General features: G+C 47.2%; 1 long non-coding RNA gene across 2 annotated transcripts; it reads left to right on the top strand.

The window, feature by feature from the left end:
* The first annotated feature begins 582 nt into the window (after window positions 1-582).
* LOC136149868 (uncharacterized) lies at window positions 583-8,986 on the top strand. 2 transcript variants are annotated; one of them, XR_010659714.1, is made up of 3 exons: window positions 583-937; window positions 1,081-1,178; window positions 8,794-8,986. It is a non-coding gene; the product is annotated as an uncharacterized lncRNA (long non-coding RNA). The 2 variants fall into 2 exon arrangements; XR_010659713.1 differs by lacking the exon at window positions 8,794-8,986 and adding an exon at window positions 2,041-2,404.
* Window positions 8,987-13,787: the final 4,801 nt, after the last annotated feature.

Here is a 13,787-nt window from a genome sequence, read left to right as displayed (position 1 = left end):
TAATTGCTATACAATGTGGTGTTAATTTCTGCTGTAAAACAACCTGAATCAGCTGTAAGTATATGTATATTCCCCTCCCTCCCTCCCATCCCCCCAGGAGACAGAGAACTTCACGCAATTAAATGGTCCTTCCTGCAGCCAGAGGGATGGACCAAACGGCCTCGCTAACCCCCTTTCGCCCCCAGTCTTGGAGGGCCAGGGACGAGCTGGAGTAAAGGGCCAGCTTCACCTCCCAGGCAGAGAAAGACGCCCCCACCTTCGCCCCAACCCCCTCCACGCAGAGGGGCTGTGACAGCAACTCCTTTCCACACAGGAAAAAATAAACTCTCTGGCATCTCCCCACCGCCTCAGCACCCGGTCACCCCCTCTCCATCCCCACCCTGATCCCGGGACCCAGCGGACGGAGCTGGAGTCTAGGAAAAACAACTGCTGGAGAAAGGCCCAGGGCAGCTGGGGGTGGGCTGAGGGGTTGCGCGTCGGTGTTGGAAGCCCTGGGGCCGCTCTAAGAGGAAGAGGGGGAGGGGAGTGAAAGGGGGAGGGGGTAGGAACGGGAGATGGAGCAGAGAAAAGGGGAGGATTAACTCGCTACTCGGACACCGGGGCCAAGGACTGAAGCCTCTTCCTGCTTATCCCCTCCCCTCCTCCACCAGGCGTCATCCAAGGGAGTTGCCTTGGGACATCCAACGTGGGGGAGGGGGTGCGGGGAAGCCGAGGGCCCGGGAGTGGGATGTGCAAGGGTGTTTGAGGAGCAAGGATGTGCGAGGCTGCTTACAGACCCCAGTGGGCTGCATTCTGGAAGACACCCCATGGCTGACCCTCTCCAGGTCCCGCCTGAGCCCCTGCAAGGGTTTTGCCAGCGCCGGCTCAACAGCGGCACCTGCTGTCCGGGGCTCTCCCTGCGGGGCGGAGCTCCCCCTCCGCCCTGGGAGCGCAGCGGGTGAGTCACTCCTGGCTGGATCGGCGACCGAGCGCCCCAGCTGTCGGGTCAGGAAATGTCGGGGGCCGAGGCGTGTCCCCCAGCGGCGGGCCTCGTCTCTTCGCGTCGCCGTCCCCGCCCCTAATTCTGCCCTCCACACACAGGACGCCGGCCGAGGGTCCTCAGTGGGCCAGCCCTGGACCAGCCCAAGTCCAGCGCAGGGGGGAAAAGAAGGATCACAACTTCAAGGCTCCTGGTCTGGGTAGAGTTCTTTTGTTTTCTAAAACTTTTTATTTGGAAAAAGTTATAAGCTTACAGAAGAGTTCCAATAAGATGCAGAGATCCTCCATACACCCCTTATACAGTTCACCAGATGTTAAAAGTTTGTCCCATTTGCTCTCTTATTCTCTGTCAAATATATGTTTAATATTTATTTACTTATTTATTCCTTGAACGGAGAGTAGCAACCCTCCTACCCCGTTTACCTGTACATATTTTAGTGGGTATTTCCTAAGAACAAGGACATTCTCTTGCATAAACACTCTTTTCAACTTTGGGAAATTTCAAATTGATAGCAATACTTTCATCTAATTTACTGTCCATATTTCAGTTTTGCCAGTTGATTCCATAGGGTCTTTTAGAGCATTTTCCCCCCCTCTAGTGTACAATCCAAACCAAGATCACAGATTGCACTTAATTGTCATTTTTCTTAAGTTTCTTTAATTGGGAACAATTCCTTATCTTTTTTTTTTTTTTAAATCTTTCATGACATTTTTTTCAGAGTAGACACCACTGCCTTTTCTTCTTTTAATTGAGTGTCCTCATTTGGGGTTTTTCTACTGTTTTCTTATGAATAGATTCAGGCTACACAACTTGGGAGGGAATACCGCATAAGCAATATTTTATGTTCTTGAGGTGGGATTCCCCACTTTAAGGAGTTCATGGACCGCCTGAAACTCTAAGGATTAACCCATGAATTATCTGTAAAAGGGCTTCCTTGGTGGCTCAGTGGTAAAAGAATCCGCCTACCAATGCAGGCGACACAGGAGATGCGGGTTCGATCCCTGGGTTGGGAAGATCCCCTGGAAAAGGAAATGGCAACTCACTCCAGTATTCTTGCCTAGGAAATCCCTTGGACAGAGAAGCCCGGTGGGCTACAGTCCATGGGGTCACAAACAGTCGGACACAACTTAAGGACAACAGCATATCTATAAAAAGTTGAACCAGATTTTCAACACAAGTTAAGAATGGGACCAGTAGGTCTGCCTGGTGGCTCAGTGGTAAAGAATCTGCCTAATGCAGAAGGCATGGATTCAATCCTTGGTCCGGGAGGATCCCACGCGTGGAGGAGCAACTAAGCCCATTCACCACAACTACTGAGCCTGTGCTCCAGAGGCCACGAACTGCAAGAGAAGCCATCTGAGAAGAGAGAAGCAGTGAGAATCCTGAGCCCTACAACAAAGAGTAGCCCTTCCTTTCCGTGACTAACACAGCCAAAAATAAAGAAATAAAATTATTTTTTAGACAAGAATGGCATCACTAATTATGTGTCTGTTTTCTGTCTGCTGATGGCTGGCTTAGATTTTGACTCTCTGTTCTCCCCTTCTGTCCCTCCTGCTGCCAAACTTGCGCTTGAAGTTCAGTGATCTGTTGAAAACATTCTATTTGAAGGTCACCAGGGACACCCCGATTGCCCAACTCACTCGTCTTCATAGTCCTTACCCTTCTGACCTCCTCCCAGGCCCTCCTTCCTGAAAGCTCCCAGGCTCTGCTTTCCCAGTCTCTGCCCATCCTCCCTCATCCACAAATAATGAAGTGCTGGTTGGCCCTGCAGGCTGCTCTGGGAGTCAGCCTTGCACGTGTGGTTTATCCGGGGAAATCCATGGGTCTTGGTCTTTGTTGTAACCTCACCACACCCCAGTGGAGACAGCCTCCCAGTTCTCACCCCGAGATGAGTCTCCCCTGAGGGAAGCCACGCCTTCTTGCGTGTGGCTTCTGCATCTCCTTTCTTCTTCAGCAACTAGGAAGGCAGGAATGGCCCTGGGTTCACACCCTTGTATAGACCAGCCTAGTGGATGCCCCTGGGATTCCAGGAATCCCAAATGGAACTCTTCTCTCCCAATCTGTAACTCCTCCCTCATCTTTGTCCTTGTGATTCACTATCTCCCCATCACCTGCTCCCCAAATGTGAACTTTTTTTCACCCCTACATCAAAGCCACGACTTCTCTCTCTCCTTCTCTCTCCGGGTCTGTTCTGCTTTGTTAGTTTATTTATTTATGTAATTTTGGTTGTGCTGGGTCTTTGTTGCTTCAAGTGGGCGTTCTCTAGTTGCAGCAAGTAGGAGATGCTCTCTGTTGCCCTGTGCAGGCTTCTCCTGGTGGTGGCTTCTCTTGTTTGGGAGAACAGGCTTTAGGTGAACGGGCTTCAGTAGTTACAGGCTCAGTAGTTGGGACGGACAGGCTGAGATGCCTCGTGGCATGTGGAATCTTCCCAGACCAGGGATTGAACCCGTGTCCCCTGCATTGTGAGGTGAATTCTTATCCACAGTACCACAAGGGAAGTTCTGTTTGTGTTTTTAATATTTATTTGGCTGCGTTGGGTCTCAGTTGCGGCATGTGAGTTCTTCGCTGTGGTTTCTGTTGTTTTTTGAAATCCCTAACCGGTCTTCCTTTTCTTTCTGTTGTGTCCATCTAACCATGTTCCTCCTGCCTCTCCTGCCCCCAGCTCAAGTGTCATATCCTAGTATATCTGAAACAGTGAGGTGTCGTTTTGGGGCTCTAAAGAGCTCCAGTACCACAGTTCTTTATGTCTCAGTGCAGAAAAGAATTCAGCGAGAGGCGAAGTGATAGATAAGAAGTGATTCATTAGAATAGGATGCTTGTGAGGTTTACAAGCAGGTGGGTGAGGGGGTGCCGAGCCCCGAGAACTTATTGGGCTACAGTTTCATAACCAAAGGAAAGGTGGGGGCGGGGGGAGAAGACCTTCTTTGTCTTTCTTGGGTAGACGTCATGCTTCCATCATCAGCTTCTCCTCCAGGTTGAACAGTGGAGTTTTCTTGTCCCTACTTGGTCAAGTTAAGTCCACAAATTATTGTTTTTTATGTGTGTGGAGAGTATGTCCTAGAGATCATTAACTCTCTGAGCTCACTGGGCAGGATGTGGGTCTCATGCTCCCATTGTTTTATTGTTTTGGGGCATGTCTTGTGCGTCTGTTGCATGTTTTTGTTGCTAAGCGAGCTGGCTTGGTTTTGTGGTTAAGCAAACCTGCTTTCTTGAGTAATCATTAACTTACAGGGGTCTCCTATACTTTTTCTACTTCTAATCCCCTAATGTGATTAACTGTTTCATTGCCTACTTTGTCCCTTTACTCTGTTGCTATCGTCTCCTCTAGTACGTTGAGGGTTGGGCCCGTGGATCCTTCCAGACTCCTACCCTTCCCCCTCTAGTCCCATGGACCCTCATTCGGGTGGCCACTGGACCTTTGCATATGCACATGAATGGCCACTCACATTCCTTTCTCTACCTTTTCCCACTAATTTGGTCTGGTGTTCAAATGACACCCTTTTTGTGAGGACTTCCTGACATCCTTAGGCTGTTCTACCTTTACATCTGGGAAGAGGGGTGCATCTCTGGTGCCTCCAGCTCTATGACTCCCCCCAAGGTAAGGAGCCCCCTGGGAGACCTGCCTCACCATCTAGACCAGAGCCGTCCAGTAGAACTTTCTGTGGTAATAGAAGTATCCTCTATCTGTGCTGTCGAGTGTGGTGGCCACTAGCCACATGTGGTTACTGAGCACTTGATTTGTGGCTCAGTGGGACTGAGGTATTTTATTTACTTTGAAATCATTTAAATCAAAACGTATATAGCTATGTGTGGCTAGTGGCTACTATGTTGGATAGCCTAGGGCTAGACCATGTCTTAGGGACCTGGTATTGGTGGTTTCCTGCTCACAGGGTCCCCAAATGCTTCCAGGGCCTACACAGGCCACCCTCAGGCTTATTCTGTTAAGGTTTTATTCTCCTACATAGCCCTAGGTGCAGAGGTGGGTAAGGGTGCTAGGAAGGGTGTCAGTGTGTGGAAGGGGCTCGGCTCTGCATCCTGGGGCGAGTGTTTGTGTATGTAAGATTGTGACTCCTTTTAGTGCAGGAAAGAGCCAGGGGTGTTCTGCTGCAGAGCTGTAGTCTGAGAATTTTAGGATTTTTTTTTTTTGGCCATGCTGTGTGGCATGTAGGATCTTAGTTCCCTGACCAGGGATCAAACCCACGCCCCCTGCATTGGCAGTGCAGAGTCTTAACCACCGGCCCACCAGGGAAGTTCCCTGAGGATTGCTGGCTTCCCTGGTTCTCTTTAAGGTATAGTCACAAGAGTAAGAAGATAGAATGCATTTATCTGGGTTGGCTTGCCTTGTAACAGTTGAACATTTTGTTGTTGTTCAGTCGCTCAGTTGTGTCTGACTCTTTGTGACCCCATGGACTGCAGCATGCCAGGCTTCCCTGTCCTTCGCTATCTCCCAGAGTTTGCTCAGACTCATGTCCATTGAGTCAGTGATGCCATCCAACCATCTCATCCTCTGTCGCCCCCTTCTGCTTGTCCTGAACCCACAAGTGTCAGGAGTGGGGCTGGGGTTAGTTTCTTCTTCCGTGGCCCCGGAGGCACACAGAACCTCCTCCCATGCCCCCAGCACCCAGCTGTGAGCTCTCCTGGGTCAGACTGGGTCTAATTCTTCTCTCTTCCCCGGTTCCTGGCAGGCTATTGACTCACCAGAGATTGTTATCAAGTAAAGCAGATTCAGCTGCTTGCCCAAGGCCTTGCCCTGATCTTGACTTTTATCACAGTGGTTGGCTGGCTGGCTGAAAGGAAGACCTCTTTGAAAACCAGCTGTCCCTGGATTGGGGGACATGGTAGGGAGAGCTGGGCTCCCAGACCTGGATCTCTGCTCTACCACTTTTTTTTTTTTAAAAAAACTTTGAACAAGTCACATAATCTCTCTGAGCCCCAGTCCCTTCATCTGTAAAAAAGGGGATAATAACACCAACCTTAGTGTGTTACAATAAGGATCAAACTAAACTAAATGAAACCCTTTCACAGACACAGTGCCTGTGTTCAACAGGTCTTCTGCACATGTCCCTTAAATCAGTGTTCATTAAATGCTTACTGTGTGCCAGGCACAAGGCTTTGTTCCCCATCATAGGTGAGGTGACCTCTAGCCTGGAGGGAGGGTTTGGGTGCTCCTGGTTGCTCTGCCAGCCTGCCTTCTCCTCTCTGGGCACCTGTATGCTTGTGTTCGCAGTCGTATCTGTCTCTTTGCGACCCCATGGACTGTAGCCCACCAGGCTCCTGTGTCCATGGGATTTCCCAGGCAAGAATACTGGATCGGGTTGTCATTTCCTTCTCTAGAATGTCTTCCCGACCCAGGGATTGAAACTGTGTCTCTTGTATCTCCCGCTTTGGCAGGCAGATTCTTACCCACTGAGCCGCCTGGGAAGCCACTGGGCCCCCGTGTCCCCCACTTCATTTGGCCGCTGGTTGGATGGGGGCTCACCCTTCCTAGTTTGTATGGACTGCAGCGCCCTGCATGAAAGACCACGTTTTTCACTTCTGGATGGGCTAGCAGAGCTGGTTGAGACATACTAATCGACAGACAGACAGATCTATGATGGTGACGGTTGTGGTTTGTGGCCTCTCAGCTCAGCCAGACACACCGGAGCTTGAGAGGTGAGCAAATGCCTCCTTGGCAGACTGTTTCTGAGATTAGGACACTTGATCTGAGATTAAGACTTGTTGTTAACCAAAAAGCTCATCCCTGCCTGGCTCAGCTGTCCCTTCAGGGGCACCATGGAAATGAAAGGGCCAACTTGGGTCTGTATCTTGGCGGCACCATTTTCTGACTGGATGACTTGGGCTCCCTTGCGGATAGCAGACTTGGGGGTCTCATTAGGAAAATGGCACCAGAGTAATCCCCAACTCACAGGGTCGTTGTTTGTAACTCATCCTTTGGGTCCTTCCTTCCCAGACTCAGCGGTTACCTTCAAACGCAGCCCTTCACCGTTTGCCCCTCCGCCTTTGACCTCATGATTGATGATGGCCAAGTCTGTGTTGCAGACACCATCCCGCTGCCCCACAAGCTACTGCTGCCTCTTCATCCTCCTCCTCTTCACGTCCATTTTTAGGGCATTATGTGCTAAGAACTTTATACCTAATATTTTTGATATTCTATTCTAGATATTTTCTAACTTCTTTTGAAAGTTTTTTATTTATTCACTTTTGGCTGCACTGAATCTTTGTTGCTGCGTGAGGGCTTTCTCTGTGGTGAGTGGGGTCTACTCTTTGTCGTGGTGTGCAGGCTTCCCACTGTGGTGAGAAACCACCACAACGCCACTTGTTGTGGTTGTGGTGCATGGGCTTAGCTGCCCTCCAGGCACATGGAATCCTCCCTGACCAGGGATTGAACCCACACAACGCAGTGTGTCCCCTGGCTTGACAGGTGACTTCTTAACCACTGGACCACCGAGGAAATCCTAGATATTTTCTAATTTCTCTTATGAGTTCTTCCACCCATGAATTATTTAGAAGTGCATTTTGACATTTTCAATTGCATGGGGTGGTCTTTCTATTTATGTTGTCTTTTAATTATTGATTTCCTTTTTTTTTTTTTAAAGGTTGCTGTGGTTTGTGGGATCTTAGTTCCCCAACTAGGAATTGGGCCCCTTGCAATAGAAGTGGGGAATCCTAACCAGTGGATGGTCAGGGAATTCCCAATTGATTTCTAACTGAATTATATTGTTGTCAGATGATGAAGTCTGAATGGCTGTTTTGAACGGGTGGAGACTTGCCTCATGGTCCGATACGTGGTCACTTTTGTAAAGGTGTGACTGAAAGCAGTACTGTGTTCTCCAATAGTCAACTGGAGTATTCAAAATACTCAATTAGATTAAACCTGTCGGTTGTATTATTCAAACCTTCTACATCTTTACTGAATTTTTTATCTGCTTAAACTACCAACGCTGTGTACTGTGCTTACCAGGCTCCTGTGTCCATGGGATTTCCCAGGCAAGAATACTGGAGTGGGTTGCCATTGCCTTCTCCAAAGCTAACAATACTAGAGAGAAGTAATTTGAATCTCCCTTTACACTGATGGACTTGTCTATTTATCCCTCTATTTTCTGCTTTATGATTTTCAGTTCAGTTCAGTTGCTCAGTAGTGTCTGACTCTTTGCGACCCCACGGACTGCAGCATGCCAGGCTTCCCTGTCCATCACCAACACCCAGAGCCTTCTCAAGCTCTTGTCCATCATGTTGGTGATGCCATCCAACCATCTCATCCTCTGTCGTCCCCTTCTCCTCCCACCTTCAATCTTTCCCAGCATCAGGGTCTTTTCCAATGAGTCAGCTCTTTGCATCAGGTGGCCAAAGAATTGGAGTTTCAGCATTTTGAAGCTGTATTATTATGTACATACAACTGTAGAATGGTTATATTGTCTTGATAAATTGAGGCAGGCACGTGTCCATCTCTCTCGGCAGGGTGGATTTGTTAAAATCAAGTTTATCCAAGGATGTCACCTTTGCAGCACCCTTGACTTCTTGCAAGGGGCAGATGATCGTCTCTGATCCAGCCTCCTACCTTATGAGACCCTAGGTTTTGTCTTGTTCATTTTTCAGTTTGTGCCTTTTGGGGATTTTTCTTTTCTTGCCAACTCAGCCTTGCACTGAAAATAACATACACACACACACAGAGAATTATCTTTTATCTAGCATTTCTAGTTGTTTTATATGAGGAGGGTTTCTCTGGACATATAATCCACCCTATTGCTGGAAATAAAAGTCTATGTTGGACTTCCCTGGTGGTCCAATGATTAAGAATCCATCTGTCAATGCAGGGGACATGGGTTTGATCCCTGGTCCAGGAAGATTCCACATGCCATGGCACAACCGAGCCTGGGTACCACAACTCCTGAGCCCTCACACCCTGAAGCCAGTGCTCTGCAACAAGAGAAGCCACTGCACTGAGACGCCCACACACCAAGAGTAGCCCCGGATCGATGCAACTCGAGAAGGTCCACGTGCAGCCACGAAGAGCCAACACAGACAAAAATTAAAAAATAAATAAATAAATACAAAATTTAAAAGGTCTATGTTATCCCTTTACTTGAGTATTTTTTAATATTTGAAATAGTTCTAAAAAAAAAAAAAAGAAATAGTTCTATGAAATCCTATCACTGATTTTCAAGACCAGAAAACAGGCTCAGGGATTTCTGACAGTTTCAGATCTTAGCTCTGACATTACCAGTTCTGTGACCTTGGGTAAATCAGTCACTCAAGAGAATACTGAGCTCGGAGAGCACAGCAAAGAGCTCTGCCTTGCAGGGCTGCTGCACTTTTGAATGGCACACGGAAAGCGCCTGCCCCTGCCTCTGCGATCGTGCTGGTGCTCGGAAGACATCGTGACCGCTGCAGTCTACAGGGAAGGGACATGTGCCTGGCGCTTGTCCTCCCCTCCTCACTGCAGGCACTGACAAAGATAGTTCAGTGTCTGCCTGACAGCTGCCTTTGTTGCTGTTTAGTTGCTCAGTCGTGTCTGACTCTTCGCAACCCCATGGACTGTAGCCCGCCAGGCTCCTCCATCCATTGGATTTCCCAGGCAAGAATATTAGAGTGGGTTGTCACTTCCTCCTCCAGGGGATCTTCCTGACCCAGGGATTGAACCCGAGTTTTCCGCATTGGCAGGCAGATTCTCTACCACTGAGCCACAGTTGTTGCCTGGTGGATGCTAAAAGGCACAGATCTCTGATCCCACCTCCCCCCGAGATTCTGAATCTGAGTGACAGCCAGTTTTGAACACAACAAGAGGAATAGAGCAGCCCATCCTTAGTTAGACAACGAGCAACTTGCTTTTATTTACTTGAACTTTTTGAAGACGTAATAAATGCATATGGTTTAAAAATTCAAAATAGTATAGGAAGAAATTCATTGAGGGCTTCCCTGGTGGCTCAGTGGTAAAGAATCTGCCTGCTAATGCAGGAGACACGGGTTAAATTCCCCGGTCTGGGAAGATCCTACATACTGCGGAGCAACCAAGCCCATGAGCCACAATGATTGAACCTGTGTTCTGGAACCGGTGTTCTCCAACAAGAGAAGCCACCACAATGGGAAGACTGCACACCCCAAGGAAGAATAGGCCCCACTCGCCAGAACTAGAGAAAAGCCGACACAGCAACGAAGATCCAGTACAGTCAAAAATAAATAAAATTAAAATTAAAAATTAAAAAAAAGAAATGGATTGAAAAGTCCTGCTCCCACCTCTGCCTTATCCACTGTTTCCCCAGAACCTTACAGGTCACCGCTTTTATTATGTTTCCTATGTAAATTCAGCAAATGTAAACATTTATTCTTCTTCCCACCTCCCTTTCTTATACAAAAGTTAGCATACTATATATACTGTTCTGCACCATATTTTTGCTTCAAAATATATCCTGGAGATCTTTTCATATCAGTACCTGGCATTCTCTCTTTTTTTTTTTTTTTTATAGTGGCATAGTTTCCTGTCACGGGGATGTACCTTTATACATTTATTTAACCCTTCATCGTTCAGTATAGTAGCTATATGTGGCTATTTACACTGAACTTAATTGCAATGAAGTGAAATTTGATATTCATTTCTGGGAATTCCCTGGTGGTCCAGTAGTTAGGGCTCCAAACTTTCACAGTGGAGGGTACAAGTCCAATCCCCAGTCCCTGGTTTTTGAACCAAGATCCTACAAGCTGTTGGTGTTGTGGGAGGGAGGGGGGAAGAGAGAACAGCGAAATTTCTTTTCTTTTTTTAAATTTACTTGTTTTTGCAATTTATTTTCTCAGTCGCACATTTCAAATACTTAGTGGTGACATGTAGTTAGTAGCTACTGTATTGGACAGCACAGAGCCATTTCCACCATCACAGAAAGTTCTACTGGATTGTTGGTTTAACTGATCCTCAGTTGCTGGACATCTGGCTTATTTCCTTTAGGCAGCTCAGGGATGATGAGGCCCATCCCTGGGATATAAGAGAGCTGAGTGAGAGCTGCCTAGGCAATGCTTTAATATCAGATCTTAAAATCTGGGAGGTGCTTGCAAGAGGAAAGGTTTTGCTTTTTGGCCAAGTTGGGATCGAACCCATGCCCCCTGCAATAGAAGTACGAACTCTTAACCACTGGACTGCCAGGGAATTCTCAAGAGGACGGCTTTTGGGTTTGAGGCAGATGCTTGACCAGGGCCTAGAAACAAGAGTGACCCTTAAGGACAGGGTTCATGCTTAACCCTAACCCTCTACTCCCCTCTCCAGGTCTACCAAAACGCAGTCCTATTTTCTTTCATTTAACATTTAAGTCCTGTGCTGGGGAGACAGGGCCAGAAAAGACAGTCTCTGCCTTGAAGAAAGAGAAAGATCATCCATCACCTGCCTTGTCACAAAGACTTTCAAAGAGGCTTCATCAAAAACCAAAAGGCTGGGACTTCCCTGGTGGTCCGGTGGCTAAGAGTCCATGGTCCAAGTGTATGGGGCCCAGGTTTGATCCCTGGTCAGGGAACATGCTGCAGCTAAGGGTTCTCATGCCACAACTAAAGGTCCCATGTGCTGCAACTAAGACCTGCTGCAGTCAAATAAACAAATATTAAAAAAAAACCCACAAAACTAACCCAAAAGGCCTGAAAATATCCTGTTAGTTAGGATGATTGAAACAGGTGATCTCATTCATTGTTGGAGGTTGCAAATTGGTGCAGACTTTTTGAAAAGCAATTTCAAATCTATCCAAATTTCAGTGAAAATCTATCTGACATTTAAAAGTATATAACCTTTGACCCTGCAATGTCATATTTATAAATGTGTCTTACAGATACACCCATAAGTGCAAATAAATATATGTACCAAAGATATTTGCCTATAGGCACCAGTGTTTATAGTAACAAAAGGCTGACACAATCTAAATACCCATTAGGAAGAGAATAGTGAAATAAATTGTGACATATTAAATGTGCTGAAAGCCTATGTAGCTTTTGTAGAGGCAGAAATAAATAATAATTAAATAGTTTTCATATTAATAATTAAATAATTAAAATTATTATTATTTAAAAATAATTTTATTTTTTCATTTTTGGCTGTGGTAGGTCTTTGTTGCTGCAGGCACTTTTTCTCTAGTTGCTATGAGTGGGGGCTACTATCTTATTGCAGAGCATGGGCGGGATCTAGGGTATGTGGGAGTCAGTAGTTGCTGCACATGGATTCAGTAGCTGGGGCTCCCAGGCTTTAGAGGGCAGGCTCTGCAGTTGTGGTGCACTTGGACTTAGTTGCATGTGGGATCCTCCTGGACCAGGGATCGAACCCATGTCTCCTGCGTTGGCAGGCGCATTCTTTACCACTGAATCACCAGGGAAGCCCCAGAGGCAGAAATATTATTAAGTGAAAATAACAAGGTATCAAACAGTGTGGATACACACACACACACACACACATGCATTGCTTGTAAATATCCAAAGTATCTCTGGAAAGATACATTAAAATTGCTTTTCTTTTAAACTGTGCACATGTATTACCTTAGACAAAATGAGGCACCGACTGAGTAATGGTGAGCAGGGATGGGGAGGGAGGAGATTCCTGGGGAAACCTGCTCAGTCACCTGCGCTCCAAGTGTGCCCAATGACTGCACAATCATTCCATCGGAGGTGACAAGGCGACAACAATTTAGAAATGTCATTCACACTGTGACTCCATCTCCATCACCACTGGAGGCCTCACCCTGTCTTGGCTGTCATACCTCCCGTGCCCAGCAGGGGGAAGCACAGACCCACCAAAGCATTGGTCCTAAACTTCAAGCATCCTTTCTAGGATTTCCTCCTCTGTGGACCACATAAGAAAGATACTTCCTGCCAAGCAAACCAAACCTATTAGGTAACAATTGATTAAAATTCCATTCGTTTTTTTTTTTTTTTTTTTTTTTTTTTGGCACCTTACAGTTCTGATCAGCATGAGAGAGAGAGAACGTAGGTTTGTTGGGCTGATCAGTTTCCACACCAGAGGTTCTGCTTAGCCCAGGCTTATTTCCATTAGGCCTTGGGTGGGCAGTGGTTGGCAAGGACCTGACCACTCCTAGGGATTGAGAGTGCAGGCTGGCAACTATTACATTAGAGGCTCCCCACCCTGATGGGATTTCCAGCTATGGGAAACAGCTCCCACAAGCCACTCTCCCAGATGTGTTGAGAGTGTGTCTCTTTCTTGCTAGGCTGTGAGCAGCCTGAGGACAGAGACTCTTCTTATCAGCCTCAGAACTTTCAGGAGTGAGCACAGTCCTGGCACAGAGCTAGTGCTAAGTAAAGGCTTGTTAAATGGAAAGAGAGCCATTGAAGAGATCGGGGACTATATTCTTTAAATAGAAAGAGACAGAGTGAAAGAAAGAGAGGAAGGAAGGAAGAAGAAAAGAAAAAGAGAGGTCCTAGATAATCTCAAGGGCAAGGGCCCAAGGGCAAGACTGGTTTGCTCTGGGCTGGAGCGGAGGGCAGTGGGCACACAGCGTCACCTTCTTGACACGCCCAAGGAGTCTCTTGCTTTGTCTGACCTAATGGGTCCCTGATTGGGACATGAAATAAGTGATCACATCTCTCACCCACCAGAGGTGCTTGTGACCTTGGCAGAAGAAAGGTTTAAATCAAGTCAGTCTGGGGGAAGGGGCTGGTCAGGGCTTTCCTTAAGATTAGATAAAATTTCCCAGCTCCTGCTTGAACTTCAGTGGTTCTGAATCTGAGGAGGAGGGCAGAAGGAAGAGGAAGTTATAGGGGAGGGGACATATATGGCTCCTGCCTGGCCTTGAGAAAAGCCAGGGTTCATTAATGGGTCCTCGGTCCTCAA

The sequence above is a fragment of the Muntiacus reevesi genome, chromosome 18 (genome assembly GCF_963930625.1).
Source record: "Muntiacus reevesi chromosome 18, mMunRee1.1, whole genome shotgun sequence".
NCBI classification, from domain to species: domain Eukaryota; kingdom Metazoa; phylum Chordata; class Mammalia; order Artiodactyla; family Cervidae; genus Muntiacus; species Muntiacus reevesi.
The sequence above is the reverse complement of the archived record's forward strand: the minus strand, read 5'-3'. Positions and strand labels throughout refer to the sequence as shown.